Genomic DNA, 15,415 nt, shown 5'->3' on the forward strand with positions numbered 1-15,415 from the left:
GGCAGAGGAAGAAGAGAGAATCTCAAGCAGACACCTTGCTGAGAGCAGAGCCTGATGCAGGGCTCAATCTCAGGACCCTGAGGTTATGACCTGAGCCAAAACCAAGAGTCAGACACTTAACCACCTGAGCACCCAGGCAACACAGAGTGTGCCTCCTTCTTATTCTCCCATTTAGAGCTCTGGCTTCTTGGCATTTTGCAAGGTTTTCTTCTCTCCTTAGCAAACAGTGTGAAAAGCAAACATTCTTCACAATTTTTTATGCAGAGAAATTGAGCTTTCTCAAGTTCTCAGCTGTGAACTAGACTGCTTATCTTTCTGAACCTGCGTATACTAATGTTTCTGACGTTCTCCAGCATATAGCAGCACAAAGAAACACTGGCATTCCACTTATGTCTATGTCATGGAGCAACTCAAATTTTGAGCCCAGTTTCTTTATCCTAAAGGGAACAAAACCACCTTTATTTCCTGTATCACTGTTGGAAGAAAAGAAGCAATTACAACGAGAAAGAGAGATATCTTTTTAATTTCTAGCACTGATTTTACTTCCCATTATAGAGTATATATTAGGAAAATAAGATGTGTGGAAATGAACAAAAAAGTCAGCCATGATGATATGATTAAATGTTATTTTGCTTACCTGAATTATCATTTGTGTGTACATGAATATTGTAGTCTAAAGTCAGTAATGAGAAAAATCAGACTGAGACATGAGATGTGAAAAGAATAAACTTTTCATACAATCTTAACAAACAAATAAACAGACAAAACTAGCATTCATAGCTTTTAATCCCCCCACTCCAGCAAATTTAAGCCAGAGTTGAACTTTTTATTCCTTATAGAAAATCTGGTTTTCACTGCTGGGCATTATCAGGTTCTTTCTTATCTCCAACTACCTTTCAGTCAATTAACATAAACATAACACCTTATGTGTTGAGGAATGCAATGCATGGGAAATGAAAAATAAGTAGTTCATTTTACTTATTTAAAATGTAGAACTACCCAGAGAACATCTCACTCACTGATATCATCGATGGTGGTCTATTGGAAACCTAGGTTTTGAAAAGAAAACATAAAGATTAAGTGCCTGAAATTTTTGACTTAGGTAAAACTTTCAAGTCTTTATAAATATGGAATACTTTTTAAAACATATCTTGGGTCCTTCTTAAATTATAAGTAAATTCAAATTCTCTCTGAAACTGAAGGTAATTAGTTTTTTGTTTTTTTTTTCTGTTCTACCTCTTTGAACCATTAAATCAGTTTTCTCAGTTTTAAGACTTATAATCTTACCATTTCAGTCTGTCTACTGGACAGTGTATTTCTTCAGGATAGGGACCAGGTCTAAGTCACTTTTGTGTTTCTGTTGTCTATCACACTCCTGAATCAGGGTAAACATTGCATGTATGCTTATTGGACACATACATAAGTAGAAAAGTCCACTCAGTCTGTATTCCAGAAAGTGCTTTATTTTCCCTAATGTTGGTTGATAATGGGCATATAGTTATGGAATTTCCTTCAACTACTCCCTTATTTTCCATGTCTTTCAGATTCTGCTCTGAGAAATAAATAGTTCAGTGATTACCTTTTACATTTGATGAATGTTAGCAAAAATCTTGATTATTCAAAGCAAAAATAATAAATAAATGTATGCCAGAATTTTCCCGAATTATTATATCAATTCTTGATTAACTTTGTAAATATTCATTAACCTTAGAGGAAAAAATATAAAATTTTGATATGTCAGTTCATTGGGTTTTGAATAATAACTGTACCTCACAAATACCCTCCCAGAGATGACTTTTATAAGAGCTAAATATAACTGGGAAAGAAAAATAGAAAAATGTTCCTGAATAATCTTAATTGTGAGCTCCTGCCATTGTGCTGACCTAAATTCAAATACTTTCAAATATCATCTAACTTTGTATCCCTTCATTTATGAAACCAACTGATAAAGCTATGTGAAATCATGATCATACATAACAGATCAAATGTTCTACTTAATGTTAGATGATATTACAAACTGATTTGCAAAATGGCTAGTGAGACCATGGCCTGAAGAGGTCATGTGTACAAATCTTGGAGATCTCCATCTCTTCATCAGTCTCATATTTCAGTCCAAAATCCAGTCCACATTAAAACATACAAACAAAAATCCTTGAATATGCACAGTGCCATGAGAGAAACTGGCTGTGAATTGGTTACATTCCAAGAATTTTTACTGAATACAGTTTGCTTTGTTGATATTGTGCTTTCCATACCATTTCCATAAGTGACTGAAAGCATTCTACATAAAAATCCTCCAGGCCAACAATCTCATGCACCTTATTCTGAAAAAATAAAAACATTGCATAATATTCACTTTATATCTCATAAATAAGATCTCTGGGTCTAGACAGATATATGCTGTATCTATCATTTAGTCCCATAATCATAATCAATTATCATATTGTTTAATAAATAATTACATTTTATGTTTCAATGTGAATATTAATATAAAAGTATATTTTGGCATAATACTTAATTTTAGAGGTTTTAAAGTTTACAAGAAAAAAATGGCCATTACTGTGAGATCCCTTTACATACATATTATTAACACCATTTCTTAACTAAGAGTCAAAATGCAGATATTTAATGGAATTATTGCAGATAGCTTTACTAGTAGTAAAGAGATTGGCATTAAAGTCAGTTCTTCTGTTTTCAAATTCAAGTCAAAGTGCTTGCACTTCTGTGTTCATTTGTGTGCGTTTGCATATTTGATGAAACCATGAATTGATGTATTTTTTCAACCAAATACATTTACTAAGCTAATTATAAAGTCTTCTAAGAACTGGAAGATATTTTCTTATCTTAGTTGATCTCACTTTCCAGCTTATACTTATACTAGTAAACCAACAAACATTAACCCTGTTACCAGAACAAATATAGAGAAGTTCAAACATACATAAAAATTTTTGTTATTTTTTTGTTTTCTGTAATACTTTTGTGAGAATACATACTAAGCTCTGAACACTACTTACTTTCAGGGAGATAAATCATGATAGTAGAGAAAGAGAGGAAGCTATATCTCATTAATTAACAATATTAATTTACTGTAGAAACATTATTTTTAGAAAATATAAAAAAGACATATGCAAATAATAGTTCAGTAACATAACAGAAGAATTAATGGTGCTTGGAGAAGTCAAGAAAATTTTCATCTAAAGATCCAGAATTACAGCAATTGAGCTTGCGGGAATTGGGAGTAGTAAAATGGTAGGGCATTCCAAGCAGGTTGAACAATGTTTACTTGTTACAAATCGCTTTAGGACAAATATTAGGACTTATTAATTCAATTTTACCAGAATTATGAATAATGTTTTCATATAATATGAGCTCAATTTTTTTTTACAAATAAAAGAATGCTATTAAATTATTCTTCCCTGGTTTAGAGAAGAATAACTATTTTCTAATTTTATAAAATTAGAAGTAAGCATCAGATAAAAAATAAACTATTTTATGTGTCACTGGAACATAATGACAGACACATGCTAATCTGAGGCCTAATTAATTACTGGAAAAGAAGAGTTTGTGAATGTCCACTTCGATTCAGAACACATAATTCAGAGGGTAATTTTTAGTGTAGTGGAAAGTTCAGGCAGGATAGAGCCACACTGCTGTGCATGAAACTCAGCTGTTCACCTAGCTTTGCACATGTGGGCAATTTAATAACTGCGCCTCAGCTTCCATGTCAGTAAATCTGGGTTAATAAAAATGGCACTAACTCAAAGAGTTCTTGTGAGGATTTAAAGTGTTAATATACAAAAAGCTGTAACAACAGTATCTGCCATCTAGTAAGTCCTAAGAAAATTCAACTACCAAAACCAATGATTTATTGCCTTTTTTTTATGTAACTAAATTCAGAAACTCACCCATTCATTTCAAGTCTACTTTGATACATACTAGTTTTATATTTTGTCTATTTTATCATAGACCTGCAAGTATCCCATTGTTAGCCTCTACAAAATAAAACAGATGTGTCTAATACAAAACCATTTGGCTGGAAAAGATATTCTGTGGATAACTTTGATTCCATTAATAACCATATCAAAAGATAGATTTAAATGCAGTTTGAATTGTGTTACTACATTATTTTGAATATATGAAGATGCATGAAATCATTGGGCTCTTCTTGGGGGATTAAGGGAAATCCTTTTCTGCTTTCAGAAAAAAAAGCACAATTTATTATTACAGTTATCATTATTTTAAGTACCTACTTTTTACCAGGTTTATATGTTATTTTCCTTTAATACTTATTAACAACTTATTTTTTGTCTGTTTCTTCTTTCAAATTGCTTCAAGCATCCAGGGGCTTTTCTAATATTTTGCAAAGTATTGAAAATGTTTACCTTGTGAGTATGTAGTATAAAAAGGGCAAAATCCTTTTATTAAAGGAAAATGTTGCTCTCTATGGAATAGTCACTAATGAGGAATATCATAAAAATCATATTGTGTAGTATCATGGAGACGTTGATAGTGTTTTTCACTATAGCTCAGATAACTGTACTTTTTACTAGGCTAAGAACTATAAAAATCTCTGCATACACTATATATGTCATTTATGTTCACATAATTTCATTAAATGTTAATATTTGTGACAGGATACTAATAGTACAACATTCAAATTAGTGTTCTTTATTTGAATGTTCTATATGATAAATGGAATTGCATTTAGCTCATTGTACTAAGCTACATTTTTTTTACATAACTGTTTTATTTTTTGGGTTCTTACCGCATCACATAGTGAATAGAATTGATAATTCCTGGAATTATGGACTGTACTATTTTTAAATTTCCATCACAGAATAATTATGGCCACTTTTCTTCCTTCAGTTTTAAAATAAAAAAGAAGGCCTACTTTAAAATAATTACCTGCAATTTTGACTTGACAAAGATGTCAAAGCTTATTTCCTTTCTTACAGTTCTTCTTGTGGTGTTCTGGATTGAGAGTAAAATGTTTTGATGTGATATCTGCTGTCACTGCATTTCATGTCTAGGATGATATAATTATGAAAAATAAAGCTTAACTTAGGGAAGAAAAAAAGACCTGAATTAGTTTTTTTTTTTTTTTTTGAACATTCCCTTTTTTTTAGAGAAAAATGGGGGAGGTAACAATGGTTTTCTCTTTCCAGAGCTTAAAATGAGCTGTTTGTTAATAGCACAGACTTCTCATGCAGGCTCTTCAGCATTGTCAGACTTTTCCAGTGTAACTACAGAAATTACACAAGCTCTTGCTCTAACATTACATACAGTATAAAACAATCTACTATAATCTTTTTATTTTTTAAATTGAAATATAATTGACATATGCCATTGTATTTGTTTGGAATATACAACATAATGATTAGATATATGTGTATATTATGAAATAATCACAATACATTTATTTAACATCCATTCTCATACATAGTTACAATTTTTTTTTTTTCCTGTGAGGAGAACTTTTAAGATCTACGCTTTAGCAACTTTCAAATAAACAATGCAGTATTGTTAATTATAGTCACTGTGATGTATGTTGTATACCCAGAATTTATCTTCAGATTCTTTCTTAATATGCCAATCTTTGACTTAACATTTGGCATTATGGAATAACATGTAAATTTGTTTATGTATTTTTAATAAACATAGCTGGCAAAAGTCACCATCTATGTCATTTTGGCCACTATATGATCATGCATTCTATGTTTGAAATTAAAATGAAATATGTAGGATAATGTTCTGGAAAGTCTTCAAATCCTGAACTTTTAGAACTCACACTTCAAAGAATTTAAATGTGTATATTTCTGTTACACTTAAAAGTGAGCTTAAACTAGGTTAGTTGGCAAAATATCAGAAGCCACCTCTATGATGAGTATTTAATAGAAAAACAGAAATAATGGAAACATATAGAAAAAATAATAAATTGTATTTTAAACTATCCTGAAATATTTGGATATTTCATCTTCACCTGTACTTTCTCCTTTCTATATTTGAATCCTTTTTATCTAGAATATCACTCTAGAATGTACTTTGTAAGTAAAGTGAAGTAGAAATACAGCGTTATACTTATATTTTTTCTAGTTACCAGATTTTCCTAGTGTTAGTAGAAAACCTATCTTTAGGATCTTAATATGAAAGATCACAATTGTTACATAATAAATTTCTGTAAAATTTGGAGTCTGTTTTTGAGGTTTATAACCCATTACAGCATTTTAAGTTTCTACTAATGCCACTAAATGATTTTAGGTATTTTAGTTTTAATAGTATAATTTATCTCAAAAAAGCAAGCCTTCTCTCAATTTTCTTTCTATCATGGTTTCTTGGCCATATTCTTCTGTTTATTCATCCATTTGGTTTATAAAATAAGTTTATCAAGTTTCTAATCAACACTAGGATTTTGATTTTCCATTACAAAAATAATTTTTTAAGCTAATTTTGTGATACAAGTCATGTTTATAACAATAAATGGTGGTATGGCTTTGCATTTTCTAGTTTATTTTAATAAAATCATATACAAAAGTAAATAAATAAAATTGTATATTTTCATTAATAAAATTCTCTAAAGTTTATTCCCAAAACAAAATGGTCTCCTTATATTTTCAATGCTCATTAATTCATATTTTTGAAACTCCAAACAAACAGTATTCAGGGTCCTGCCTTTTGCTACCAAAATAGTAGTGATCTTATATTTTCTTTCAATGTCTTTGAAGAAAGATTTTAAAATATGATTTAAGTTATACAATTAAAAATAATTTCTGTGTATTTTGAACCTAGAAATAGTGACATAATTTAAATTCAATATCAAAGTTACTTTTCAGTGTCTTTTCTTTTTAAGATTTTATTTATTTATTTGACAGACAGAGATCACAAATAGGCAGAGAGGCAGGTAGAGAGACAGGGGGAAGCAGGGTCCCTGTTGAGCAGGGAGCCCGATGAGGGGCTTGATCCCAGGACCCTGAGATCATGACCTGAGCCAAAGGCAGAGGCTTAACCCACTGAGCCACCCAGGCCACCACGTGCCCCTATTTTTCTGTGTCTTGACAGTAAGTAGGCATCCAATGAGTGGTTCAATGGCAAATGTTTGGGGCAAGAGTGAAATAATGGCAGTAACTATAATAGTGACTTCAACAGACAGTTTCTAGGGGAAATCTTGCCTTGTCTCACCCCCTTGGTTCATCATTTTCTGAGTCTTAATCTTCAACTGTCACAGATTCCAAAACTAAAGTAAAGGACCATCATATTGTAAGGACTGTTAGACCGTCATAACCTAGTAGAGAAGGTTTTTCCTATTTTAGATTGGCACAATTTGGGGATAACTTGTGTTAATTAGTTCTTCTGGTATAGAACTTGGAGAGAAGAAAAAGCAGATTAAATTTACTAATGTGATTAATTTTACCTGAGATTCTGACTTAAACATGACCGTAGTTGTGTTCAGTTCCATTCTTTTCCTTAGCTGTATATTCAGATCTACACTCGGTGTAGGCCCATGCTTAATGAAGTTGAGGTAGAGGAATTTTTTTCTATATAATATTGATGACAAAATTAAAAGTCTTCAGGACATAGGAATGTCACTATAAATTCATTCTATTAATGTAGATATTATTTTATTTCTTTGTGTAGATCTGTTTCCATATGGTATATATTTTCCTTGGGCATGAACGATATCCTTTAATGTTTCTTGTAGTACAGGTCTTCTACTAATGAATTATTTCAGTGTTGTCTGTAAAATAGTTTTTATTTCACCTTTGTTTTATAAAAATAAATAATTTCTACTGGTAAAGAATTCTAGATTAACAATTTGTTTTTCTTTCTTTTGATGCATTAAAGATGTTGCGATGTTGTACTCTGGCTTGAATTGTCTGAAGAAAAACATTGTTATTTTTATTTTTATTTCTCTGTATATAACAGATATATATATATATATATATATATTTTTTTTTTTTTCTCTACATACTTTTAAAATACTCTGAAAAACTTGCTTAGTCAATGCCTTTGTGCAATTTTCTAATGCTTCTTGTGTTTGGAGCTTTTTGAGGTTTTTGATTTATAGGTTTATAATTAACAACAAATTTGAAAAAGAATTTCAGCCATTATTATTACTATTACTTCTCCTCCTCCTCCTTTTTCTCCTTCTTCTTCTTCCTCTTTCTCTTCACCCTTACCCTTCTGAAGGACTACAATTATACATATATTGGCTTAGCTTAAATCTGTTCTATAGTTCACTGATGTTCTATTTTTGTTTGTGTGTGTGTTTCATTTCAGAGAAACTGTTGTTATGCCATCAAATCTATCTTTTCTTTCCTAAAATGCCTAACTTGATGTTAATCTCATGACAGTGTATTATACATCACTGACATGTTAGTTTTCAGTTATAGAATTTTGATTTCTTTAATGTCTCATTTAATGAATTAAATTCTTTCCATAGTTTCTTCAGCATATGGGATACAGTTATAATATTTATTTAATGTCCTTATCCATTAATTCTATTATCTGTGTCATTAGTGAATCTTTAGATTGGTATTTTTTTTGTTGCTTTTGTTTATTGTAGATTATAATCTCTGGTCTCCTCATGCCTTGCAATTTTTTATTGGGTGCCCAAAATGAGAATTTTTACCTTGATAGATATTTTTATATACTTTTAAATATTCTGAAGCTTTGTTATGGACAGTTAAGTTACTTAGAGACAGTGTTATTCCTTTGGATTTTTGTTTTGAAACATTTTTTTTTTTTGGATGAGTCCATAGCAAAGTTTATTCTAAAGTTAATTTCTTCTCATCACAAGGAAAGAATCCTCTTAGTCTAGTGTATTCTTTGTGAATTATGAAGTTTTCTTCCCTAGATAAGGGAAGTAGATTCTTTCTCTGGCCTTATATGAGTCAGGGGCACTACTCCCTCTAATCTTTTCAGTTGATTTATTTTCTGGCCACCAGTAGCATTCAATAACATCCTCACACAAGCACTGACTACTGTTTAGCTGAATACTTGAATGATATAATGGTCTCCAAAATTTTCTGTAAGGCATTCTGCTCTTTGCTCTGTGAACTCCAGGTATCTTAGATTCTCTAGACTCCCAACTCCATATCTTTAAGTCAAAGAGACTTCTATGCTCTGTCTGAGTTCCCCTTTCATTCACCAGGGCTTGAAAACTTCATCTATGCTGAAGTCTGGGAAAATTATAAGGTTCATATTTCCCCTCCTTCTTTTTCAGTGATTATTGTCCCTCATTACCCAATGGTTAATACCTGAAGACATGTTGATTTTATATTTTAGCACAGTTTTTAATTTATTCTAGTCAAAAGGGTAATTTGCTTCCTTATTACTCCATCTTGGTTAGAAGCAGTAGTGGTGTGGACTTACTATGATAGCTCTATCCACTACTGATATCTTAAAAGAACCCATGAAATGCTCATTTTATCAGCATCTTGAGACTATACTGGGACACCATTTTCTTCCTCTATATTGTGTAAGATTATCAGCCAGTCTGACTTTCTGCTTTATAAGACCTTTTCAATTGTATGCTTGAGCCAGTTTTTACCATCACAAATGTTAATTTTTAATTTTTCAGTAGTGTTGTAAACCAGTTGTTAAATATGACCATTATTAAAATAATATATCACTTAACATCATTAAACATGATATTAAAAGCAAATGCAATAAACGTTGAACACTCACTACTTACTTATTTTGTTCTTGAGGTTTTAAAGTTTATCTGTATGATGGAAATGCTTGATAATAGTGTTATACTGTTAGGGCACCTGGGTGGCTCAGTGGGTTAAAGCCTCTGCTTTCGGCTCAGGTCGTGATCTCAGGGTCCTGGGATCCAGCCCTGCATTGGGCTCTCTGCTCGGCAGGGAGTTTGCTTCCCTTCCTCTCTCTCTGCCTGCTTCTTTGCCTACTTGTGATCTCTGTCTGTCAAATAAATAAATAAAATATTTAAAAAAATAGTGTTATAATGTGCATTTTTCCCAACTTCCTGTCCAGTGACATCACATTAATAGCTCAAAATCAGCCTGATGTCTTTATTCTATGGGAATGAAGAAATATCAACTCCGTGTTTACTTTTAATTGTGAAGACATCAGAATGTGACAGAAAAAAAAAATGTTAATAATGGAAATTAAATTTGAAGCTGTATCATTTTGGGACACCTGGATGTGGCTCTGTTGGTTATGGGTCCAACTCCTGAATTCAGCTCTGGTCATGATCGCTAGGTTGTGGGATCAAGCCCCACATAGGATGCCACCCTCAGCTTGGAGTTTACTTGAGATTCTTTCTCTCTCTCACTCTCTCTCTCTCTCTTTCTTTCCCTCCCTTGGTTTGGGCTCACTCTCTGTCTCTCAAATAACTAAATAAAATATTTTTTAAAAGGGGGGGGTCATATTTGTAGACAATAAGAGTTAAAATACCTCCTCAAATTTTCAGGAGATATTTTTTCAACAATTGAAAAGTAAGATGTTGCTTTTTTCTTACATTTATACTTAATCCTGTTAAAGAATCACAGTTTTAAAAGACTATTTGAAATACATCATTCATGTTTTATCATTTTAGCCAGAGATTTCTAACCTTTGTATATAAAATATATGGTTCTGCAATTTACTTTGATTTTTGACACCATATATCAACCTAAGCATTTATCTTCGCTTCCAAGATTTTTACTACATAGTTACTTTAATTTCATTTTCTAATTCCATTTTGTGAAGTGTAAAACATGTTCCAGACAATTTAGCTTAAAACATGTAGATATACATCTCTAATTCATTTCCTTGTATAAAGGTTTATTTTTTAAGTAAATATTTAATGGAATATTAAAACTCTCAAGTAAAAACTCCTGACATGCATTTGCCTCTGGTTAATAATCAGGTAAGCATCTCCATAGTTCGTTTTGTAATCTAATAGAATAGGGTTTATGTCTAACTCTTGAAGGAATTTAGAAACAATTTCTTTGGAAGACCAGTAATGTGCTGTTTTAAGTGGTCCAGAACAATAGTAATATTATTATTATTATTATTATTATTATTATTATTTTTTAAGATTTTACCTATCTATCTGACAGAGACCACAAGTAGGCAGAGAGGCAGGCAGATAGAGAGGAGGAAGCAGGCTCCCTGCCCAACAGAGAGTCCGATGCGGGGCTTGATCCCAGGACCCCAGGACCAGGACCTAAGCCGAAGGCAGAGGCCCCAACCCACTGAGCCACCCAGGCGCCCCATTAGTAACAATATTATTATTAAAGTGATGATAATTCCTGAGAATGAATTACTCTTTGAGATGTGATTTTCTTTAGTTTTTCTTAAAATTTATGTGTAATTTAATTTGTCATTATTTCAAGATTAAAAATCTGTAGACTGGGGAGATGAGTAGAATAATGGCAGTGCCCAGTGCCCACTATATCTTAGGAAGCTACATTTAATAGCTCAGTCTATGGTGAACTAAGTAACACATCGTCTAAGAATCCTGGAAGTCACAGATACTACACGTGGTAAGAAAAGTATATGTACAAAAATGTTTAATTCAGTGGAGTTCCTGTCTTTATTTTTTTAGAGAGAGAGCAAGAGTTCATGGAGAGGAAGGAAAGGAAGAGGAAAATAGAGAGAATCTTCAGCAGACTCCATACTCAGCACAAAGCCTAACACAGGGCTGGATCTCAGGGCCCTGAGATCATGACCTGAGCCAAAATCAGGAGTTGAATGCTTAACTGACTGAGCTGCCCAGGCACCCCAGCAGAGTTTCTGTGTTTAACAAAATTCATAATATGTACAAAATATAAAGTTGGAGGTTATTTTTGGGATACAAATCTTGAAATATAAAACTCTTCAGGCTTCATAAGTTATTGAAATGTAACACATAATCCTTGACAATACTATAAAACAATGTACAGGGTAACAATAACTAATTCATCTAAAATGGTGTCAGTATGGAGAATAGAAATTCAAATTGAACCTATATACTGACTCTCTGAAAGCTTTTGCTGCATAAAAGGTATAATGAAAGTATTAATATTATTAACGTGATGGGTGCATTTTAATAAGAAGATATACTTTTGGGCTTCAACAAAATTGGATTAAATTCTAATTCTAGCTCTTCTAAGTGTAGGACTCTAAGAACATGCCTTCTCATCTGTAAAACTAAACAGTAATTTTATTCACAATTGTTTGAGGATTAAATTAGATAGACTTATATATAAAGTACTAGTACAATGAACAATTAACTAGCACTAGGACCATATAGGAGTGAACTAAATGGAGACTTTTAGTTTGTTATCTGTGTTATGCCTTAATGCCAGAAAATTTATTTTACATTGCAACGCCCTGCTTTTTGTTTTTGACTAATTTTTTATTCCCCATAGGTTTCACTTGAGGAAGAAAAGAAGTGAATATTCAGGAGATACTGTTGATAATTTTATATTCTTTTCAACAGTTAACCCTAAAGTAAGACAAAAACCTTTTATTTATCTCTTATCCCTTTCTGATAACTATGCTATTTCTCAAAATAACACTTATATGTTTCAGTATCTTATATGTAGAAATAGAAATAGTCATTAAATATCATAGTAACTAGCTTAGGCATCAAATCCACCTCATTATGTAATAATAATAATAATAATAATAATAATGTAATAATAATGTACTACTACTAATAATAAGAAGAAGAATGCACCAAACACTATGATGAGTGATTAAAGATTAAAAATAATTAAGACACAGTCTGTGACCTCTAGATTGCTGACATGGTACCCAGAGAACTTCCCACATATCATTGCTAGATTATAAGTGTTATAGTAAATATACAGTGGTGGTATTAAAAAAAAAAGGCTAATGATTAAATGCTCTAAGTAGAGAGGGAATATAATAGCTTCAAGAATAACATACTAGAATTTTATTTTCTGCAATGACATGGAATTAAGTGTGGAATCAAGCAAAATGTCTTGGGATCCTAACAAGAAAAGGAAAGTATATGTACAGTAATAACCAGAACCTGTATCTAAGTTATCCATAAAATAAATTTTGAAGATTTTGAAAAAAGAATTAAAATACAGTGTTTCTTTTCAAAATTCACCACTCCTGGTTCTAATCTCTCAAAGGAGTTAATCAAGTAAATTTTTGCCTCTCTTTAGCAAAGTATTTTATCAATACTGATTCAGTTCATTCACTACTCATTCTACTATTCTAATTCAATATTATTTTGATTCTTTCATTGGTCTATTTATCTACTGGCTTTAGATATTTTCTTTCTGAATTTATTCTTGTTTTTCACTGTTCTTCTTTAATAGCTTTTATTTTATTACATTCTCAATAGAATGTATAGTTTTCTTCATTGTCAAAGAACAACCTGGTAGATCATTTGATTTTCTTTTCTGTTATATAGCACATTTGGAAATTGGATTCATAAGGAAAAAAAAAAGAGTTCTGGAGAAATTCCAAAGGACATAATTGCATTTTTTAAAATCATTTATAGTCAGTCCTTTGAGCAATTCAGTGGAGTAGAGTATCTCAACATCCCCCATATCTAAACTTCCTATCTTTTTAATCTTAAAATGATCTCTTGTATACCTGTAAATTATTTATTTTTCCAGGTGGAATATGATTTTATAAACTTTAACTTTCTTGTTAATTTGATTCCTTATGAATGATATAAAACTGGCTTTTTCTCAGTAAATCTTTTCTATATAAATAACATTTTAACCTTCTTAAAATTTTTTCTACACAGGGAGATCATAACATATTTTTAGTAGTTAGCAAAATTCTTAAAAGCTTAGTTCTGTCATTTTTTTCATTAAAGTAAAAAATCATTAAAACTTTATCTGCATTCAATGAAATTAGGAAGGTCAATAAAGATTCCAATCTTTACGATCTTCTTTCTTTTTTTTTTTTTTCTCTAGTTTTATTGTTACTGTTGATTCTTATTGTATTCAGAATAACCCTCCCCTCAAGATGTCTGCATCCTAATCCCTGGAACCTAAAAATGCCTTCATTATGAGGTTAAAGGGGCTTTGCTATTATGATTAAGTTAAGGATCTTTCTTAAGGTGTAAAGATTATCTGGGTGGGACCATTATAATCACAAGAGTCTTTTTAAAAGTAGGCAAGGTCAAGGCAATATAAATGCCACCTGTGGAATTTGTGAGCAGGTCCATCCCCTGCTCCAGTCCAGCTTGTCCTGTCTGATGGACTACCCTAAGAATTTTGGAGTTGCCCAGACAGGCTCCACTATTGTGTAAACTACTTACTTATAATTAATCTCTCTCTCTCTTTTTAAAATATTTTATTTAATTATTTGAGAGAGAGAGAGAGAGAGAGAGAGAGAGGAGAACACACACAAGAATGGGGGAAGGGCACAGTTGGAGGAAGAAGCCGACTCCCTTTAGGGAGTCTGATGGAGAGTCTGATGTGGGGGCTCAATCCTAGGACCCTGAGGTCATGACCTGAGCCAAAGGCAGCCACTTAACCAACTAAGCCACCCAGTTGCCCTTAATCTCTTAATATATAGTCCCATTAGCTTCAGTTTCTCTGGTTGAACTCTGATGGCCACAGTTTTTAATGTGATTATTATGGAATTATTTGCTAATAGCAAACCCTCTGATGAGATCAACGTGTTCCACAATTGAGTATTTTGGTCTAAATAAGCAAATGGGCTAGAAAACAGTAAATAAGTATGGTTTATTTCAAATAGTAAATTTTTGTTTACTACTTAAGTAATTAAGAAAAGTAGTAGCTTCTGTTCTAACACTCTGGGATGAAATGAGAGGAAAGATAAGAAAGGAAAGTTAAAATTATGTAAGACATCTCTTGTCGATACTGATTAGCTCAAAGAAAGAGTTGTCTCTTACTACAACATAAATTTGAAAATTTTATACTTTTCCAGTGGAGCTTTCAAAAGGATAGAGTTAGATGGTATCATGAATAGGGCATTTAACTATTTTCAATTTTCTTCCTATAATAAACCAGGACTATTTTAATTTTTGTATTCTTAACCTCAATGCCCTGTACAATGTTCCTGAAAGTGTTCTACACACTTACTCTATAAAATCCTCCCAATTTACTATTAAATCTAAGTGTCACTTACTGCCAAATGCCAATCATTGAGCTTGAAGAGGAGGTAGAATTTGTTTTCCTGTTTAGAAGTTACCATATTTTTTTTAAATATATTTCAAAATGTATTATATTCTTCCTTTAGCAAAACTATCAAAAGTTATTTTTATGCGTAGCTTGTAGGTTAATTTAGTTGTAAGTTCACATAAAATAATATGTTTTATTGTTGCAGGAAGGGGAGAATTGGTTTCAGGTAAGTCTTTGTCTAGTTGCTTAAATGATGATAATGACCTAGTGGGTAGGACCATTCAATTTCATCCAAAACACATGAAATCCACAAATGGGGTGAAGGGCAGAATGGAAAAGGTAATCATCAA

This window comes from Lontra canadensis, unplaced genomic scaffold, assembly GCF_010015895.1.
Source record: "Lontra canadensis isolate GAN:19392208 unplaced genomic scaffold, GSC_riverotter_1.0 scaffold1, whole genome shotgun sequence".
NCBI classification, from domain to species: domain Eukaryota; kingdom Metazoa; phylum Chordata; class Mammalia; order Carnivora; family Mustelidae; genus Lontra; species Lontra canadensis.